Raw genomic sequence first — 21,377 nt, 5'->3', positions numbered from 1 at the left:
GATTTTTGCTTTGAACTGCGTTAAATATCCTCTTTGGATCAGGCCCTCAATGTTGTCCTTGAGGTGGGGGCACTCCTCTGTGAGAAGACCATGGTCCATATGAAAATCACAATATTTGTTTGGGTCTCTGTATTTGTTGTACATCTTAGGTGGCCTCTGCCACTTTTGTGTTCTGGATGCACAAATTTGTGTTCTGGATGCAATCAAAGGAGTGTATTAATTGAATTTACCTCTCCTTTCAGCTCTGAATTCACTACCCCTGTTTTTTTTCGGTCCACCCCACTCTTTTTGTTAGACTGGTGGTTATCCCTTCTGTCTGTGTACTCCTTTCTGTATAGTTCTTTTCTGTTCTGACCAGTATGGTTATTCTCACTTGCCACATACTTTCGAGAGGTTGCCTTGCCAATTTCTTCGCTCTTTATGAACCCATTTGCTTTTCCTAGTTTTTTACGCCAGGGTCGTGAATAACTTTCTACCCAAATAACTCTTGAATTCTCCATCTCGGAGGCTAGACATCATCGCCAGAACTGCCACCTCCTGCTGTAATTTGGGTATGTTCGATGCCTCCATGTTGAACCTAGAAATATAGTCTCTTAAAGACTCCTCGACCCTTGAACAACTGACATCACCTATCCTGTCATCCTCTCCCTGGCAATGTTTGCCACATATTGGGCGCGAAAAAAATGGCTAATTGCCGGAAAGATGTTATCGCCCCCTTGGGTATCTTGTCGAACCAACTATATGCTATCCCCTCAAGTGTGGAAGGGTATACCTTACACCACATGGAATCTGTGTTGGTATACAACATCATGTGCCCCCCAAAAGCTGTAAATGGTTAATTGTATCTGTCTTCCCAGAATACTTGCATGTGGGCATTTTTATCTTTTCCATTTTTTCAGAGAGGATTTCATCGCAAAAAGGAGAATTATCAGGTTTAACTATAGCTCGAATGGGGTTCGGAATACCTGATATGGAGTGGTGCATTGGGCTGGGTCCCTGCTCTGTCCCTGTCCTGGGTCGAGCTCTTCTAGGTGTGGTACTCTCTGCCTCATATTCCTGATAGTCTGTGTCGTCCATGTCTCGCTGCAAATTTCTTCTCCAAACACGTGGGTTGTTCTGAGGCCTGGGGCGCTTCCTTCTTTGCTCGACTTCTGCCTCTGGCGGCGGCCTTATGGCCTGTGTCTGAGGGGTGGTTTGAGTTAGGAAAGTTAGAACTTCAAAAGCTGTACGCATCTGGTCTGGCGAGAACTGAGCTCCCAGACGTGCTAACGAGGCAACAATTGGAACTTGAACAATCTGACTAAGGGTTGTTGTGGTTCTGGGCTGTGGTGTTTCTTTTGGCTGTTCGACACTTTGAGGCATGCCGAATTGGGGTTTTGCGGTGGGTCTTTGATTGTTTTTGGAGGTAGGTGGTTCTATTTGTTGGATTATTGGCTCACTTGACTCCGTCATTGTGTGGGGGCTGGGTGTTTTAGAGGGTAAGGTCTAAGAGGTCCCCCTCCTTCTAGCGCCACTTGTTCCGAGTCCGGAAATGGGTTGACGTCTTGAGTGAAGGTCTTGTCCTGTTAGGCTAAACAAACGTAAGCTAACCTCGGGTGTTTAACCGAGGAAACCCCCTGCGATGCCTAAGTCAGCAATTAGATTTATATTCTTAGAGAGAGAAAGTTAATAGGGCTGAGGATTGTACTTGAGTTGAACGTGTTCGCAAATGAATGGGGAGGACGATATTTATAGGCGTACTTTTCGCCTATTCGGATGCTGCCGCGTGTACGCTGGCGATGTACTTGTCATTTGTCCTTTTGGTTAACGAAACCTCTCAATTGTCGTCTATCAGGACCTTACCCCGCAGACCTCTCGTCCTGCGTGGTTCTTTATGCATTGTATTACTTTTGCTAATTATCTTGTGGTTGTTCTGTTAGAGGATTCGCTTTGATGCCGACTTGCTCTGCTATGAGCAAGATGGTCTGGTAGGTCGCATATATCCTCGTACACCTGTGATAAGTGATAACGTATCAACATACATAAGTTTTCAATCTTTCTCATTAGGTCAAGACCTCATTGGTGAGAGACTAAGTGTGGTGTCAATAAAATTCAATTAATTATAACTATAATTGTTTAAGGACTAAGGACATGAACTTGTAATTTCGAGGTTGTCATGGATAGGATTCGATTCCGGACCTCAAAGTGACAAGACTCTAAATAGGTCGTGGCTCTGGAATACGTACACATTGATTTTCTTGAAAACAAGATGATAATTCAAGAAAAGAACGAAGGTTCTTTGACTTTAGAGGACAAGAAGACCATGTTTCTCCTAGTTAAATTTTATATATTTTCTCGATAAGTTGACAAGATCTTTCCTGAATTTGAGTTGACAAGAAATTTATGTATACTATTACTAGCTAAATTATCTAATTAAATTCATGGATAATATGGATCGATCGTTAAGTGTTCACCACGTTGTACAACAAAATGTTGAACCCATGAATTTAAATGCTACTTCGTATTATTTTTTGTTGTTTTGATTTGACACTACGAATTATATACTACTTCGATTTTGACAAAGTTAATTTTTGTCCAATGTTGTTTATGTTAGGTTATGATTCATACGATAAAACATAAATCATGCGGAAAAACCATAAAGCCAGGAAAGCATATTATTTACACATAATCATTTAGCATAGTTTAGATGCATACACTTTGTTGCGTGCCCTCCCTAGCTGCGCCCGAACCGAACAAGAACAAGTTTTTAGGACTCCAAGTGTCGTACCTCCGTAGATAGTCCACAGTACGTCCGGATCCGCCTCAAGATTGACCAACTAGAATCGCCCTTAAGGTGCTAGGATTTTCGGCTAGGTTAGTGCAAGTGTATGGATGAATTTTTCTTTCAAAAACTTACCCTTTGAATACTTCAATTGTATCTATAAATTATGACCCTAGGCTCCTATTTATAGAGGTATGGAAAAGGAATTATAATCCTACTAGGATTTGGATTTATTAATTAGAATCCAACTTGAACTCTAAATAATAAATATAATCTTATTAGGATTAGGATTTAATCAATATGTAGAATCCCGATAGGTTTAGGATTCATACAGGAACACAAACACTTACGCACGCACGAGCCGCACGCCCATGCGCAAGCCTCGCGGCGCACGCACAACGCACAACCCCTTTGCCCGCAGCCCATTATGCGCGCGCGCCAAGGCTTGGCTGGGCCTGGCCTTGCGCTGGTCCTGGTCGAGCTTGGCGTGTGTTTGTTGCGTGTGGCTTGCTGGGCGACGGCCTGGCTTCGTGCTGGGCCTTCGTCTAGCAAGCCTCGTCCGATGCTAATTCGTACGATACGCTTCCGATTAAATTCCCGATTTCGGAATTTATTTCCGATACGAACAATATTTAATATTTCCGATTCCGGAATTAACTTCCGTTTCGAACAAATATTTAATATTTCCGTTTCCGGAATTATTTTCCGATTTCGATAATATTTCCGATTCTGACAATATTTCCGTTTCCGGCAATATTTCCGATTCCGGTAATATTTCCATTTCCAATAATATTTTCCGATACGTACCATGTTTCCGTTTCCGGCAACATCTACGACTTGGATAATATTTATATTTCCGATACGATCCATATTTCCGTTTCCGGCAATATCATCGTTTCCGGAGTATTCATTTCTTGCTTGTGACGATCTCAGCTCCCACTGAAACCAAGATTCGTCGATTCCGAACATCCATAGATGGAGTATTTAATGCCATTAAATACTTGATCCGTTTACGTACTATTTGTGTGACCCTACGGGTTTAGTCAAGAGTAAGCTGTGGATTAATATCATTAATTCCACTTGAACTGAAGCGGCCTCTAGCTAGGCATTCAGCTCACTTGATCTCACTGAATTATTAACTTGTTTAATTAATACTGAACCGCATTTATTAGACTTAAGATTAAATGCATACTTGGACCAAGGGCACTATTTCCTTCAGTCTCCCACTTGTCCTTAGGGACAAGTGTGCATTTACCTAATTCCTTTGTCACTCGATGCGTGCTCTTGAACATAAGGCAAGAGCTGTCATCCTTATTATGTCCAGAGGTGTTTCTCGGTTTCAGAGTTCAACTGATCAAATAAACAGATAATCATAGCCTATGATTCATTCGAGCACGGCCATGCATTTTACAGTTTCTAGCTCTACGAGTGGCCTTGTACAACTTTTAAGCATCTCATCCCGATTTATGGGAGGACAATCCCAATCTTGCGATCTTGAGATTAGACTTCGTTTGATAGGTGATTACCTGAGCGTTGCCTTTATAGCCTCCTTTTACGGTGCGACGGTTGGTCAACGTCAAAGCAACCAGTTCTCAAACAAGTAATCTCAAATCACTCAGGTATTGAGGATTTAGTGTCTAATAATTTTAATGAAATTTACTTATGACAGATTTTCATCTCTTACAGTAAAGTTTCATAGGTCTGTCCGATACTAGTCTTCCCAAAGTAAGTATCTATGCAAATGATTATGACATTGCCATGTCCACATAGTTCAAGAAACAGAATTACTAGTCATCTTGCATTCTAGTCGTCTAACGTTTTCTATGCGTCCAATTTTATAGAAAACTCCGACCAGGGACCATTTTCAACTTTTGACATTCAAGTTCACTTGATAGACATTTCTTAGTCACAGGACTGGTCCTGACAGTCTATCTTGAATATATCGTCAAATTGAAGGGACTCATCATTTAATACTAAACCAAGATTAAATGGAATATGAAAATACATTTCATATATGATAAATGTTCAACCCCAATGTTTTACAACCATGGGCCTCAAACCCATCTTTAAAACAGTTCATGGAATTCAAAGGTATGCTTGATTTCCAGTGCCACAATGTGAGTGTTGTTTCTCACTTGTTGCATAGGTTTAGTTATCATGTTTTGCCAATCTTAATATCCTTTTCATCGAATGTTCTTCGAGATAGATGATAAGATCTTTTGAGTATGTTTATTTTGTGATCTAGTCTTTCTTGCTACAATAGTGGTTCTACGCATTTTGCAATGAAGAACCATTAAGTCAACAAACATGTGATCTTCCCAAGTTCAATGAAGAACTCATATAAACAACTCTGTTTTATTGCTTCTTAGGCAATAAGTACTTTTACTTCAACTGTTTAGGTTGCTAGTGATGCTTTGTTTGGATATACTTATCCAAGCAGTTCACAGATTTGTGGAAGACTTTCCAGCTGTATCTTAGAACATAGAAATTAATATTTAATTTCCCACGCAACAACTCATGGTCTCCGATCCATGTTGCCATTTCAAAACACGATGCTCTATGGCTCGTCCTTGCCAACGGTTAACTCCAAAGGGATCTTGCTTGATCCTTTACCGGTGTTTATCCGTGTAGCATCAATATTTAGCATATCTTTATTTCCTTGAATCAAGAACTATTCCTATGTACCTTTTCAAGTACCATAAGTATTCCTGATCTCAATCTAGTTGATCTTCACTTAGATCAATAGAGATTGGTATATGTTCGTCATGCCTAAAGTCATACGATACGTTTTTGGCGATCCTCATATTATATCATACATGATAAATTCTTTTGCAGAATAATTCTCAATTGAATTCTATTCATGTAGCTTTTAGCTCATATAGTTTCAGTAGATACTAATTCCAGCCAAATTCTTTTGACATACAATATAGGTAAGAATCTCACTTAGATCCTTTGATGTTTAACTTAGTAAATGCTTATACATAGTTCAAACATTCATTACTTAGATTTATTCACATGGGTCGAATATCTCCAATGGAGTATTTCATGTTTGATTTAGTAAATTCCATTACTTAATCCAAAACAATATTATAAGATCTTTGTAAATGGATCTTAATACCCAGTATGTACTAAGTTTCGCCATGGTCCATCATTGATGAATAATTTCAAATCTAAGTCATTAGCATTTGAATGTTATTTCACAATAGAGAGATATGTGTGTGATACACATAGGACCAATTAAGTTTTACGTACTCCCACTAAACTTCTTATATATCTATAAGAATTGTGTACCTTTTATGAAACTAAAATACTTATTAGCTTCACTAAAATACAGTTCCAATTCCCAATTTGCTTGCTTAAATCTGTACTTAGATTTTATAAGTTAGCATTCATTTCAAGCATTATTTGGATCCACAAATCCTATAACATGCCATGTACATAGTTTCTTCCAACATTTGACCGAGGAAGATGTTTTGTCATCCAATTGCCATATGTACCAATATGCAATCATTGCTTGAATTATAGACTTAAGCATTACGATTTTGCATGAGGTTTCAACACAATCCACACCATGAATTTGCTTGTAACCTTTAGCAACTAATCTAGCTTTGTGTGTGAACACAATTTCATGTTTGATGGTTTTTATCCTTAAAACAAACTTGCAACCAATAGGTGTGAAACTATTCTTGCAAATCAACAAAATTTCAATTTTGTCAACAAAACATTGAGTATGTTTTATGGCCTCTAACCATTTAAAACATTTGAGTCTATATATGGCCTCTAACCATTTTAGGGAATCTGGGTTTCGTCATAGCTTTCTTACAGGTCACAAACTCATTAATCTACATGATAATAGTTTGACTGCAAGTTGTAGGTTTCTTCACTATCTAATAGAAGAATCGCATAGCTTTAGTGACCTGAACTCCATGTTTCTTTACTATCTAATACAAGAATCTCATAGTTTCAGTGACTTGAACTCTATGCCTACTTGGGTATAGAACTTTAAACAATAGAATATCAATAGCCACTTGAAAGTCCTTTGAATATTTTGTTCTCCTTGAAGCACTTGTAAAGTCTTCTAAGAGATGTCTATTCTTTAAAAGCCACCCCTTTTAATTCCTTGCAAATTTGTGAAATTTAACCATGTTATGCAATTTAGATTATGAAAATAATAAGAGGCTCGTGATACCACTGTTAGGTTATGATTCATACGACAAAACATAAATCATGCGGAAAAACCATAAAGCCAGGAAAGCATATTATTTACACATAATCATTTAGCATAGTTTAGATGCATACACTTTGTTGCGTGCCCTCCCTAGCTGCGCCCGAACCGAACAAGAACAAGTCTTTAGGACTCCAAGTGTCGTCCCTCCGTAGATAGTCCACAGTACGTCCGGATCCGCCTCCAGATTGACCAACTAGAATCGTCCTTAAGGTGCTAGGATTTTCGGCTAGGTTAGTGCAAGTGTATGGCTGAATTTTTCTTTCAAAAACTTACCCTTTGAATACTTCAATTGTATCTATAAATTATGACCCTAGGCTCCTATTTATAGAGGTATGGAAAAGGAATTACAATCCTACTAGGATTTGGATTTATTAATTAGAATCCAACTTGAACTCTAAATAATAAATATAATCTTGTTAGGATTAGGATTTAATCAATATGTAGAATCCCGATAGGTTTAGGATTCATACAGGAACACAAACACTTACGCACGCACGAGCCGCACGCCCATGCGCAAGCCTCGCGGCCCACGCACGACGCACAACCCCTTTGCCCGCAACCCATTATGCGCGCGCGCCAAGGCTTGGCTGGGCCTGGCCTTGCGCTGGGCCTGGTCGAGCTTGGCGTGTGTTTGTTGCGTGTGGTTTGCTGGGCGACGGCCTGGCTTCGTGCTGGGCCTTCGTCTAGCAAGCCTCGTCCGATGCTAATTCGTACGATACGCTTCCGATTAAATTCCTGATTTCGGAATTTATTTCCGATACGAACAATATTTAATATTTCCGATTCCGGAATTAATTTCCGTTTCGAACAAATATTTAATATTTCCGTTTCCGGAATTATTTTCCGATTTCGATAATATTTCCGATTCTGACAATATTTCCGTTTCCGGCAATATTTCCGATTCCGGTAATATTTCCATTTCCAATAATATATTCCGGTACGTACCATGTTTCCGTTTCCGGCAACATCTACGACTTGGATAATATTTATATTTCCGATACGATCCATATTTCCTTTTCCGGCAATATCATCGTTTCCGGAGTATTCATTTCTTGCTTGTGACGATCTCAGCTCCCGTCGATTTCGAATATCCATAGATGGAGTATTTAATGCCATTAAATACTTGATCCGTTTACGTACTATTTGTGTGACCCTACGGGTTCAGTCAAGAGTAAGCTGTGGATTAATATCATTAATTCCACTTGAACTGAAGCGGCCTCTAGCTAGGCATTCAGCTCACTTGATCTCACTGAATTATTAACTTGTTTAATTAATACTGAACCGCATTTATTAGACTTAACATTAAATGCATACTTGGACCAAGGGCACTATTTCCTTTAGTTTACAGAAAGAATCTTAAGATTAATCCTACGTCAAATTCTCTTTGTTATTGTTGTTTTTCGTTGCAATTTCATCACCAAAATAATATTTTACGCGCAAGTACTCGGTACGACCGTTTCAAATCATCCCAAAACAACAATAATAATAGTGTAGAGAGATGTAGATGGTTGTTTCCACGAACGAATTCTTCGTTGTTGTACGTTGCTATTGTATTTCCCTTTGAGCAACTCCGCCCTCCGAATTCGAAACTAGTATAACTCATTGTTCATTAACCAAGTACATACAAAGAATGATTACATCTTTTGTATACTCCCTAACATTGTTTTGAGTTATTTTTATATACTTGACTCTCTTTTCCCTTCCACCATTTTCTCTCTTTCGGGTTGTTAACTCGATTACAACCTTCAACTTTCCTACCTTTGAGCCGAATTCCAAAATAAATTATCAGGGAGATGCCTCATATGTCCGTGGGAGAGTTGGGACCATAGAGTTAACCAACGAAAAACTAAAGTATCGTGTTGGTCTAATTACCTATGGTGACAAGGTTCGCCTTTGGGATAAAAGTTCAGGTAAAAACTCCAACTTTTCAACCCATTTCACCTTTGTCATTGACACTTTAAACCAGAAGGCACCTAAATATAGGCATGGGTTCACATTTTTCATTGCTCCTGTTGGTTTTGAAATCCCACTAAACTCAGGAGCAAGCTTTCTAGGCCTTTTTAACACTTCAACATATAGTTCCTCCTCAAGTAATAATAATAATAATAATAATAATAATAATAATCAAATGATCGTGGTTGAGTTTGATTCGTTTGCCAATGATAATCAATATGACCCTGCTTATGAGCATGTAGGTATCAACGTCAACTCCATGAAATCTTCTGTAAAAAAACGTTGGAATGCAAGCGAGCATAGTGGAGATTCAGCCGATGTTTGGGTCATTTACAATGCGACTACTGAGATTATGAGAGTCTTATGGTCTTACAAGAATGATCCAAGTTTTAATAATAAAAATGTAAGTCTATCTTTACAAATTGATCTTAAGAAAGTCATCCCTGAATGGGTGAACATAGGTTTTTCAGCTGCGACAGGGGTAAGCACAGAGCGACACATTGTGGAATCTTGGGAGTTCTTTTCTAGTATGGACTCAACTACTAACAACAATGATCGTATGATTATTATTACTGTGTCATCATGTGTTTTCTTTGTTGTTTTGGGAGGTATTATTGTTATAGTGTTTTTTCTATGCCGAAAGAGGAAGAAGGAGAAATTGTTGAATGATGAGGAAACATCATTCAATGATGAACTCGAAAGAGGAGCTGGTCCAAGAAGGTTTTCATACTTTGAGCTTGAATCAGCCACACACAATTTCTCAACCAGACGAAAGTTGGGAGAAGGGGGGTTTGGAGGTGTTTACAAGGGCTACCTTATTGACTCAGATATGCCAATCGCGGTTAAAAAAATATTAAGAGGATCAAGACAGGGGAAAAAAGAGTATGTTGCTGAGGTTAAGATTATTAGTAGGTTAAGGCATTGAAACCTCGTACAACTTATTGGTTGGTGTCATGACGAAGGTGAGTTTCTACTTGTTTACGAGTTTATGCCAAATGGTAGCTTAGATTCTCATTTATTTGGTAACAAAAAGGCTCCCCTGAATTGGGGTGTGAGGTATAAAATAGCTATTGGATTAGCCTCTGGATTGTTTTACCTACACGAAGAGTGGGAACAATGTGTTGTGCATCGTGACATAAAGTCGAGTAATATAATGTTAGATTCGAATTTCAATGTGAAGCTTGGGGATTTTGGACTAGCAACGGTAATGGAACATGGACGTTTATCACAGACTATAACTTTAGCTGGGACATTAGGGTATATGGCACCGGAATACATGAGTACTCGAAAGGCTAGTAAAGAATCAGATGTATACAGTTTTGGTGTGGTTGTTTTAGAGATTGCTACTGGAAGGAAATTAATGGATCTAATTGATGAAGGGAATATTAATATGAAGGGATTAATACAATGGGTGTGGGATCTTTATGGGAATGGGGAACAACATTCGGCTATTGATCAAAGGCTTCGTAAGGAATTTGATGTTACACAAGTAGAGTGTTTGATGCTTGTTGGTTTGTGGTGTGTTCATCCTGATTATAATTATAGGCCATCTATAAAACAAGTTATTCAAGTTCTTAACTTTGAGGCTACTTTGCCTAGTCTTCCACCTACGATGCCTGTTCCGGTTTATCACGTGCCTGTAATGCTGCCATTGTCGGATACCGCCTCTAGCGGCGGCCCTCCATCGCTTACTACAAGCCTTGAAGTTGGTCGTTAAATCTATTCAATTATATGTATGTTCCATATTCAAGTATATAAGTCCCTTGATTAATGATCTGTTAGTTCATGGAGTTGTAAACGTACATGGTGTCGTTTGAAATTAATTATGAATTATTTTACAATGTTTTATGTAACTGGATATTGTATACGCAGTAGATAATTGTTGTGGGTCCAGCCCACTTGTTGCACAAGTAAGTCATTTATCTTGTGTTTGTGAGCCTAAAATGTTGGGTAATGGTTTTAGTCCATTTGTGGCTAAATGGGTTGGCTTATGTTAGAAGTCTTGGAGTGTTTTTTGATGTTTAGTCATGACCTAAAGGGAGTTAGGTTAGCTGTGTGAGAAATCAGATTAAACACACACAAAAAAGGAGAGGAGAGAAAGAAAAGAGAGAGTTCGTAGTTTTCAGGACAACAGTCAGAAAACTTATGTTTGCCGGATATTGAACGGTCGGATCGTGCAGATTTTTGGTCAGCTTGTAAAGGATATATTGGGCCTCATTGTGAATGGTTGGATCGTCGTTTTGAGCTCTGGTTTGTCCGTGGTCGCTGCTGGACAGAACCTACGTTTTTGGTGATATTCTTCATCTCTTGTCTCTTAATTGTTGATCTCTTATGTATGAAAGTGTTGGTGGGTTGTGAACCTTTGTATGTCTGATTTGGGTTCTTTTTCAATCAATTTTATCATAATAAGAGAAGGTGACAAGGGTGGACTCCTCACAAGTCCCGTGCTTTTTACTGTTCACATCGAAGGGGTTTTTCACGTATAATTCGTGTGTTGTTGATTGCATTTTGTTCTTCCGCATTTGATTATTGTTGCTGTCCATTATTGGTTGATTGTTAGGTTATTTTTGGTGAATTGGAGTTGTATTGTTTGGTTGATTGTCTTTGATGTGATCCTTGTGGGTAGTTGATATACTACTAGGGTCCTATCAGTTGGTATCAGAGCGGGGTTTAATTTGATCATTGTTATGGAGTCTACTAGTAGTAGTGGAGGTAGTTCAATGGTTAAATTGACATCAAACAATTATTCCATCTGGAGACCGATGATGGAGGATTTTCTATATTGCAAAGATTTGTATGATCCAATTGAAACAACCACAAAAGCCGATGGCACAATTTCTAAACCTGAAAGACCAGAAAAAATGGAAGAGAAAGATTGGGGAAAATTAAAGAGAAAAACTTTGGGGACTATTAGGCAGTGGGTTGACATTAGCATTTTCAACCATGTGTCTCAGGAGTCTGACCCATATGATTTGTGGAAGAAATTAGAAGGTCTTTATGAAAGGAAGACCGCACATAACAAAGCTTCATTAAACAAGAGACTTGTTAATTTGAAATTGAAAGGTGGAAAGTCTGTTTCTGAACACTTGAGTGACTTTCAGGATATTATTAACAAGCTGACTACTATGAAGATTGTTCTTGATGATGAATTGCAGGCTTTGTTCTTGTTGAGTTCTTTGCCAGATAGTTGGGAAACCTTGGTTGTGACTATTAGTAACTCTGCTCCAGAAGGTGTTCTATCTTTGGATGTCATCAAAGAAAGCATGTTCAATGAAGAGATTAGAAGAAAGGAGATGGGAGTTGATAATTCACATGCTCTTGTTGTTGAGAATCGTGGAAGAAGCAAGAGTAAGGGTCCCAAAGGTCGTGATAACTCAAAGGGGAGGTCCAAGTCTAGAGACAAAGAGACCAGGACATGTCATTACTGCAACAAGCCTGGCCATATCAAAAAGTTTTGCTACCGTTGGAAGAGAGAACAAGGTAAGAAGCAAGACTCACAAAAGCAGGGAGATGATAAAAATACTGCAGCAACCGCTTCTAAGAGTGAAGATGATGTCGCTTTGATTTGTGCAACTAGTGAGTGTCATCATGTAGGGAGTTCAGACACAGAGTGGCTTGTAGATTCAGGTGCTTCATATCATTGTGTTCCCAAAAGGGAGTATTTCACGGACCATCAATCTGGTGATTTTGGTAGTGTGAAGATGGGAAACAAGAGCTCAGCTAGCATTGTTGGGTTGGGTGATATTCGTGTGAAGACAAGTGTTGGGTGCATGCTTACATTGAAGAATGTGCGCCATATTCCTGATTTACGCCTTAACTTGTTGTCTGCAAATGTCCTTGATCTAGAAGGGTACCGACACACCTTTGGTGATGGTAAGTGGAAATTGTCTAAGGGCTCGATGACAGTTGCTCGTGGCGAGTTGTGTTGTTCTTTGTATAAAACATACTTGAGTGTATGTTCTGGTGAGCTGAATGCAGTTGAAGAAAAGAATTCTCCAAATTTGTGGCATCGGAGGCTAGGGCATATGAGTGACAAGGGGATCAAACTGTTAGCAGGTAAATCTCTTATTCTTGTTGATAAATCAGTTTCTCTTGACCCTTGTGATCATTGTTTGGCAGGTAAGCAACATAGAGCTTCCTTTTCTAGGAAGTCCACCAGAAGGCAAGAAAATTTGGAGTTAGTTCACTCCGATGTTTGTGGTCCTATTGAGGTGGAGTCTCTTGGTGACAATAGATATTTTGTCACTTTCATTGATGATGCTACTCGAAGAACTTGGGTGTATATGTTGAAGACAAAAGGCCAAGTGTTCGAGATTTTCAGAAAGTTTCATGCCATGGTAGAAAGGGAGACCGAAAGAAAGTTGAAGTGTCTTCGATCTGACAATGGTGGTGAGCATACTTCTAATGAGTTCAAGTATTATTGCTCACAACATGGCATTAGACATGAGAAGACAGTGCCCGGCACACCACAACACAATGGAGTTGCTGAGAGGATGAACAGAACCATTGTTGAGAAGGTGAGATGCATGCTTAGAATGTCTGATCTTCCTGAGACATTTTGGGCCGAAGCAGTGCAATGTGCTGTGTATTTGATTAATCGATCTCCATCGATTCCTCTTGGTCTTGACATTCCAGAGAGAGCATGGAAGGGACGTGATCCCACTTATTCACATTTGAGAGTCTTTGGCAGCAAGTCATACATGCATGTGCCTAAAGAGCAGAGGTCAAAGCTTGATTCGAAATCCAATCCATGTGTGTTTGTTGGGTATGGGGATGAAGAGTATGTTTTCAGACTCTACGATCCAGAGAAGAAGAAGGTAGTGAGAAGCAGAGATGTAGTATTCTTTGAGCACGAGAAGGGTGCAGATCTTCTGAGTACAAGGTACACTTCTACTTCAGACTTGTCTTTTGATACTACTAATGGCTCTACTTCTACTCCTCCTGTTATTCAGCCAGCAAATGAGAATGTTGAGGATGTACTTGATGATATACATGATGACGTTGGTGAGGTACAACCTGATGACAATGTACCAGATCATGTTGATGATGTTGATGATCTTGATGAGTCTTCATCTGATGAAGAAATACATGAGGAAGATGCACATGAGGAAGTGGTTCATGAAGAGGTTCATCAGCAGGGGGAGCAACCTACCCCTCAAGTGGAGGATACACATGTTCGAAGGTCCACTAGAGAGCGTAAATCTTCAACAAAGTATCCAAGCTTAGAGTTCATTCTAGTTAGTGAAGATGGAGAGCCAGAGAACTATCAAGAGGTGTTGTCTCATGATGAGAAAAACCAGTGGCTCGATGCAATGAAGGAGGAGATGGATTCCTTGGAAAAGAATGACACCTATGAGCTAGTGAAGCCTCCCAAGGGCAAGAAAGTCTTGAGAAAAAGATGGGTTTTCAAGAACAAGAAAGATGGTGAGAAGATAGTAAAGTGCAAAGCCAGATTGGTGGTAAAGGGATGCAACCAGAAAAAGGGCATTGATTTTGATGAGATCTTCTCTCCGGTGGTCAAAATGACATCTATCATAACTGTGTTGGGTTTAGCAGCCAGTCTTGATCTTGAGTTGGAGCAACTTGATGTAAAAACTGCATTTTTACATGGTGACTTGCATGAAGAGATCTATATGGAGCAACCTTAAGGTTTTGAAGAAAAAGGGAAAGATAAACTTGTTTGCAAGTTGAAGAAGAGTCTTTATGGGCTCAAACAGGCACCAAGGCAGTGGTACCAAAAATTTGATTCGTTTATGACAAGCAATGGTTATAAACGAACTACTGCCGATCCTTGTGTGTATTTCAGAAAGTTCCCTGAAGGTAATTTCATCATCTTTCTTTTATATGTAGATGATATGCTGATAGTTGGATAAGATGCAGATACGATTCAAAGTTTGAAGAAAGCATTTTCCAAGTCATTTGACATGAAAGACTTGGGTCCTGCAAAGCAAATCTTAGGCATGGAGATTGCTCGTGACAGGAAAGCTAGGAAATTGTGGTTATCCCAGGAGAAGTATATTGAACGGGTGCTTGAAAGGTTCAATATGAAGCATGCTAAGCTTGTTAGTACACCACTAGCTACTCACTTCAAGCTAAGTAAGAGAGCTTGTCCTACAACAGAGAAGGAGAAAGAAGTTATGTCATCCATTCCTTACTCTTTTGCTGTTGGTTCTTTGATGTATGCTATGGTGTGTACTAGACTTGATATTGCACATGCGGTCGGTTTGGTGAGCCGCTTCTTATCCAATCCGGGTAAGGCTCACTGGGAAGCAGTGAAGTGGATCTTCAGATACTTGCGGGGCACCTCCAAATTGAGTCTATGTTATGGAGGTGGCAAACCTATACTTGAAGGCTATACTGATGCAGACATGGCAGGTGATCTTGATAATAGAAAATCTACCTCAGGTTATGTGTTTACATTTTCAGGGGGAGCCATCTCATGGCAATCCAAGCTACAAAAATGTGTAGCTTTGTCCACGATTGAGGCAGAGTATATTGCAGCAGTGGAAGCAAGCAAGGAGATGCTTTGGCTTAAGAGGTTCCTTCAAGAGTTGGGTTTGAAGCAAGGGGAGTATGTAGTGTTCTGTGATAGTCAGAGTGCTATGGATTTGAGCAAGAATTCGATGTATCATGCTGGCACCAAACACATTGACATTAGATATCATTGGTTGCGAGATGTAATTGAAGAATAGAGAATGAAACTGAAGAAAGTCCACACCGACAAGAATGGTGCAGATATGTTGACAAAGGTAGTTCCCGGAAGCAAGGTTGAGCTTTGTAGTAAGCTTGCCGGGATGAGGTTCAAGTGATCATTGTATGATCGTGTCTTCCCCGTGATGGGCTGGAGGGGGAGATTGTTGTGGGTTCAGTCCACTTGTTGCACAAGTAAGTCATTTATCTTGTGTTTGTGAGCCCAAAATATTGGGTAATGGTTTTAGTCCATTTGGGGCTAAATGGGTTGGCTTATGTTAGAAGCCTTGGAGTGTTTTTTGATGTTTAGTCATGACCTAAAGGGAGTTAGGTTAGCTGTGTGAGAAATCAGATTAAACACACACAAAAAAGGAGAGGAGAGAAAGAGAAGAGAGAGTTTGTAGTTTTCAGGGCAGCCATCAGAAAACTTCTGTTTGCCGGAGATTGAACGGTTGGATCGTGCAGATTTTTGGTCAGCTTGTTGAGGATACATAGGGCCTCATTTTGAATGGTTGGATCGTCGTTTTGAGCTCTGGTTTGTCCGTGGTCGCTGCTGGACAGAACCTACGTTTTTGGTGATATTCTTCATCTCTTGTCTCTTAATTGTTGATCTCTTATCTATGAAAGTGTTGGTGGGTTGTGAACCTTTGTATGTCTGATTTGGGTTCTTTTCCCTCAATTTTATCATAATAAGAGAAGGTGGCAAGGGTGGACTCCTTACAAGTCCCGTATTTTTTACTCTTCACATCGAAGGGGTTTTCCACGTATAATTCGTGTGATGTTGATTGCATTTTGTTCTTCCGCATTTGATTATTGTTGCTGTTCATTATTGGTTGATTGTTAGGTTATTTGTTTGGTGGATTATTTGTGGTGAATTGGAGTTGTATTGTTTGGTTGATTGTCTTGGAGGTGATCCTTGTGGGTAATTGATATACTACTAGGGTCCTATCAATAATAACTTACATTTTATTATGTGGATCGGAAATGGATCGGATTTGTGTTGTATAATTTTTCGTGTTTGAATCAGGTGATCGGAATATAATGCTCTTGTATTAATTATGGGTGTTAATACAGACTTATATCACAAACTCTTAATTAAACCCGGTGTGAAATACTTCCTCCGTCTCTATATAGTTGCAACACTTCCCTAAAATGGAAATATTACAATAGTTGCAACACACCTAAAATGGAAATATTTTTTACCCAAAGTTACAATTTTACACCTAAGATAAAGTAAATAATGTGACTAAAGTGGTTGTGGCCCCACTTAAGTACCACTTTCTTAAATACCGTGTAGAGGGGTATGTTGCAACAATAAAGAATCGGAGGAAGTATATATTAAGTCGGATGTAAAGTTATATTAAAATTGATTAAATGGTACCCGATATAACGTAAAATGCATTCATGTTTTAGTGATAATTTTGTTTTCCTTTTTAATAAAACTAGTCTTTTAGCCCGTGCGCACTGCACGGGCTGTGCTTATGGCACGGAGATCAAATAGTGAATATACACGTATTTACATGTTTGCTATTCATGTTGACTTGTTTAATTACCATTCTTATATGCACGCGATATATATATATATATATATATATATATATATATATATATATATATATATATATATATATATATATATATATATATATATATATATATATATATATATATATCACGCACATTTGAAAGCTAAAAAAACCATTCCACTTGAACTTACGAATTATACTTGAAACAATTTGCAACCATCAGGAACTTGGAATTTAATGTCCAAATTCTGGGCTTTTTCAAGTTCCACCTGTTAAGGAAGAAAAACAGCTCCATAGACATCCCCAAACACCAACTGCTTGTTATTCTTCAAATTCAATTCAACACCCATTTTATAAATAAATAGAGATTGAATTTCCCTCTTGATAATTACATTCAATTCAAAATGAAAATTGAAAATTCACACAAACCAATCAAGTATTTCGTTATCATTCTCGGTCTATTTTACATGTAAAAGTTGCAATTAAGGAATTAGAATCTCAAGGCCTCAAACCCGGAGTTGTGTTTGCAATTAATTACAGGAGGATCGACCTAAAAAATACCAGAAGGAATAATAAAATCATTTCAAGACTTTCCAGAATTTCAATCAATTTCTAAGTAACAATTCACCCAATTATATGAGAAATTAAGCAAGGTAAATCAAGTGGAGAGAGAAAATGACTTGATTGTCAGCGAGGATCACGTCAACTCGGTTCTGCTGTGACGAAAATCCTTGAGAGAACAACTGCTGCGACGGCTGCGACCTTGGTTGCTGCATCATACTCGATCTCCGTCAAATTATTGTTGGAAAACCGCCATTAAAGAAGAAATAAAGTTTCAAGAGATCGAAAAAAACTTTAATTTGCAGAAAAATTAAGCAAATACTTAAGACAGAAATTTAGGTTAAAAACCTGGTGTAAATTAGGGTTTTGGATCAGCCCTGCGGCTGAGTGCGGAGGAGAGAGAGAGATTGAGTTTTTCCTAAAGGAGGGTTTTTGAGGAGAGAGAGAGAGAGAGAGAGAGAGAGAGAGAGAGAGAGAGAGAGAGAGAGAGATTGGGTTTACTGAGGTTATGGGATTGTGGGTTAATTATGAAATCGAGGGTAATATAGTCCTTTTGATTGGGGACACCAAAAGTGGTGTTACCGAAATGTCCCTTCCCTCCTTACTTATCTCTATTTAAGATCCACATTCTGGGCTTTTTCAAGCTCAACCTATTTGGGAAGCAAAACAGCTCCATACACATCCCCAAACACCAACTGCTTGTTATTCTGCAAATTCAATTCAACACCCATTTTTTAAATGAATAGAGATTGAATTTCCCTCTTGATAATTAAATTCAATCCAAAATGAAAATTGAAAATTCACCAAAACCAATCAAGTATTTCATTATCATTCTCGATCTATTTTACAGGTAAAAATTGCAATTAAGGAATTAAAATCTCAAGGCCTTAAACCCGGAGCCGTGTTTGCAATTAATTACAGGATGATCGACCGAAAAATTAATTCACCAGAAATTTGAAATGAATAATAAAATCATTTCAAAACTTTCTAGAATTTCAATCAATTTCTAAGTAATATTTCACCAGATAATATGAGAAATTAAGCAAGGAAAATCAAGAGGAGAGAGAAAACGGCCTTATTGTCAGCGAGGTTCACGTCAACTCGGTTCTTCTATGACGAAAATCCTTGAGAGAACAACTGCTGCGACGGTTGCGACCTTGGTTGCTACATCATACTCGATCTCCGTCAAATTATTGTCGGAAAACCGCCATTAAAGATGAAATTAAGCTTCGAGAGATCGAAAACACATTAATTTGCAGAAAAATTAAGCAAATACTTAAGACAGAAATTTAGGTTAAAAACCTGATGTAAATTAGGGTTTTGGATCAGCCATGCGGCTGAGTGCGAAGGAGAGAGAGAGATTGAGTTTTTCCTAAAGGAGGGTTTTTTGAGGAGAGAGAGAGATTGGGTTTACTGAGGTTAGAGGATTGTGGTTTAATTATGAAATAGAGGGTAATATAGTCTTTTTGATTGGGGACACCAAAAGTGGTGTTACCGAAATGTCTCTCCCCTCTTGGCTTATATAATCGAGATTAAGAGGGAAGACCTCTCTTGCTACATAAAAGTAAAACAATATCTATTGAAGGTTATTAGTTGTAGATGTGCTTGGTTATTTAATATTTTTGGTCTTGAGTTGTGATCTTCAGTAGTGGACAATCAAATATTACGCCGAGCTGCAAAAACAACAAATACTACGTATTGAGTATCTCAAGAAACAGAAGTCACATATTTCCAACATTAAATATGAAAACCTGGGGGAAAAGAAAATTTGAAGTTGATAATAATAAAAAGTCGTGATATACCATTACACAATCTTATGATTTTCATCTTTTGATCATTCTCTCTCCCTCATCACCCGAAGTAATGAGTTACTGATGAGCGACATTTATGTCGCTCTTAGCTTAGGATTTCATGTTAGTTTATTATGCTTTTTCATAGTTTTTATAGTTTTTCGTATGATTTTTATAAGTTTCTCTCCATCTTGTGCTTTATAGGTGATTATGGTGAAATATGATGGAAAACAAGTAGATTGGAGCCAAAACAGGGGACGTGCGACCGAACAGGAGTTCGTGCGCCCGAACAGTGATGAACTGGTGAACTCAAGGAAGATGCAGCTTTGTGCGACCGAACAACACTTTATGTTCGATCGCACAAGAGCCCCTTTGTGCGATCGAGCTCTGTTAAACGATCGCACAAAATCGATTTCAGAGACAGAATGTCCCCAATTTTGACGTTCGACCGCACAGGATTTCGTTCGACCGCACAGATATTTGTGTGCCCACACAACTTGTTTGTGCGACCACATTGGAAGTCTTAGAAGAATTGGCCAAGAAAAGCTTATTCGACCGCACAAGATTTCTTGTTCGGTCGCACATGACGAAGGAGGCCATCTTTGCTTTGTTTGCTCGCATAGGATCAAGTGTGTGCTCAAATTAGCTTTCTCCGTACGATTGCACGGAGGGTATGTGCGATCGAACGTCGACGCGGGCTGCAGATTTTTGAATTAAAGCTTTTATTTGGGGAAACTTAAAAATAGATTTTTCATTTTAATTTTAGAACATTAACTTTTACATTCACATAATTAGAAATTCCAATTACTTTTTCCAGCATTTCTAGAGAGAGAAACTCCATAGTTTTGAAGCTTCAAGTTGTAATTTCTTCAACTCTTTCAATTCCTTGCAATTTTAATTCAATTTCTTAGTTCTTTGTTCTTGCTATTTTGCTATTTTTCTTTAATTCTTCTTTAATTCTTGAATTCCTCTTTGCTTTGATTTTAGCTTTATTAATTCTCAATTCTTTAATTGATTTTGCAATTGAATTCCCAGCTTCTTGATTCCTTCCTTTTACTCTATCAATTACATGATTACTTGCCTAGAATTCATCAATTTCCTAATTTCAAGCATGTGTAGTGAGTAGATTTTAGTTAGGGATAGGGGAGAATCTAGGGGCTTAATTAGGGGAAATTGATGGTTGAATGTTGATTGATTGATGTAATTAAATTTGATTTGGTGATAGGACATCCATGACTAATTGAGTAGTAGTTGCAAATACTAATTGATTGGATTTGATTGGAATGTATAGTCTAGGTTTGGCAAGACATTGTGAGCCTATTTTATACAAGTGAATAGTGGTTCCTATATGCAAGTTGTCTAAGTTTAGGATTAGGCGAAAGCTCTTCTATAGATTAGATGCTTCGCGTGCTCCATTCGAGAGGTGGCGAGCACATCATTCGATTCTATTCCCCTATGCACCAAGTCGTTGCATCATCATGATTGCTGGATTGTTTAGATCGTTTTCCCCAATTCCCTAGCCTATCCCCGATTCCTAGCGTTTCCTTATATTGGTTAATTCGTTAGATTGTTAGCTTAGTTTTCCTAGAAATTAATTCAAATTAAACCAACTTTTGTCTAAACAAGCTTAACGTCTTGACTCAATGCACACCGTTTCTACGGGACGATCCCTATGCTTGCCGCTATAGTCCATATAGCCGGTTAGTTAGGAGTTTATAATTTTGTTTGGTTAGGTGGTTTTCTTTTCAACAACGGAAAATCGCCCTATCAGTTAGGTTTACCCTATCGAAGAGTTAACCTGGTTCATTTTTCTTATAAAAAAATATTACCTTATGAATACCGTAAAACATTGATGCCAAACCTGTCAC

The 21,377-nt window shown here is 38.6% G+C and overlaps 1 pseudogene; it reads left to right on the top strand.

Annotated features, from left to right (window-relative positions):
- Positions 1-1,708: 1,708 nt before the first annotated feature.
- On the top strand, positions 1,709-10,659 carry LOC110780482 (L-type lectin-domain containing receptor kinase IX.1-like; annotated as a pseudogene).
- Positions 10,660-21,377: the final 10,718 nt, after the last annotated feature.

Source organism: Spinacia oleracea, chromosome 6 (genome assembly GCF_020520425.1).
Source record: "Spinacia oleracea cultivar Varoflay chromosome 6, BTI_SOV_V1, whole genome shotgun sequence".
Taxonomy (NCBI): domain Eukaryota; kingdom Viridiplantae; phylum Streptophyta; class Magnoliopsida; order Caryophyllales; family Amaranthaceae; genus Spinacia; species Spinacia oleracea.
The sequence above is the reverse complement of the archived record's forward strand: the minus strand, read 5'-3'. Positions and strand labels throughout refer to the sequence as shown.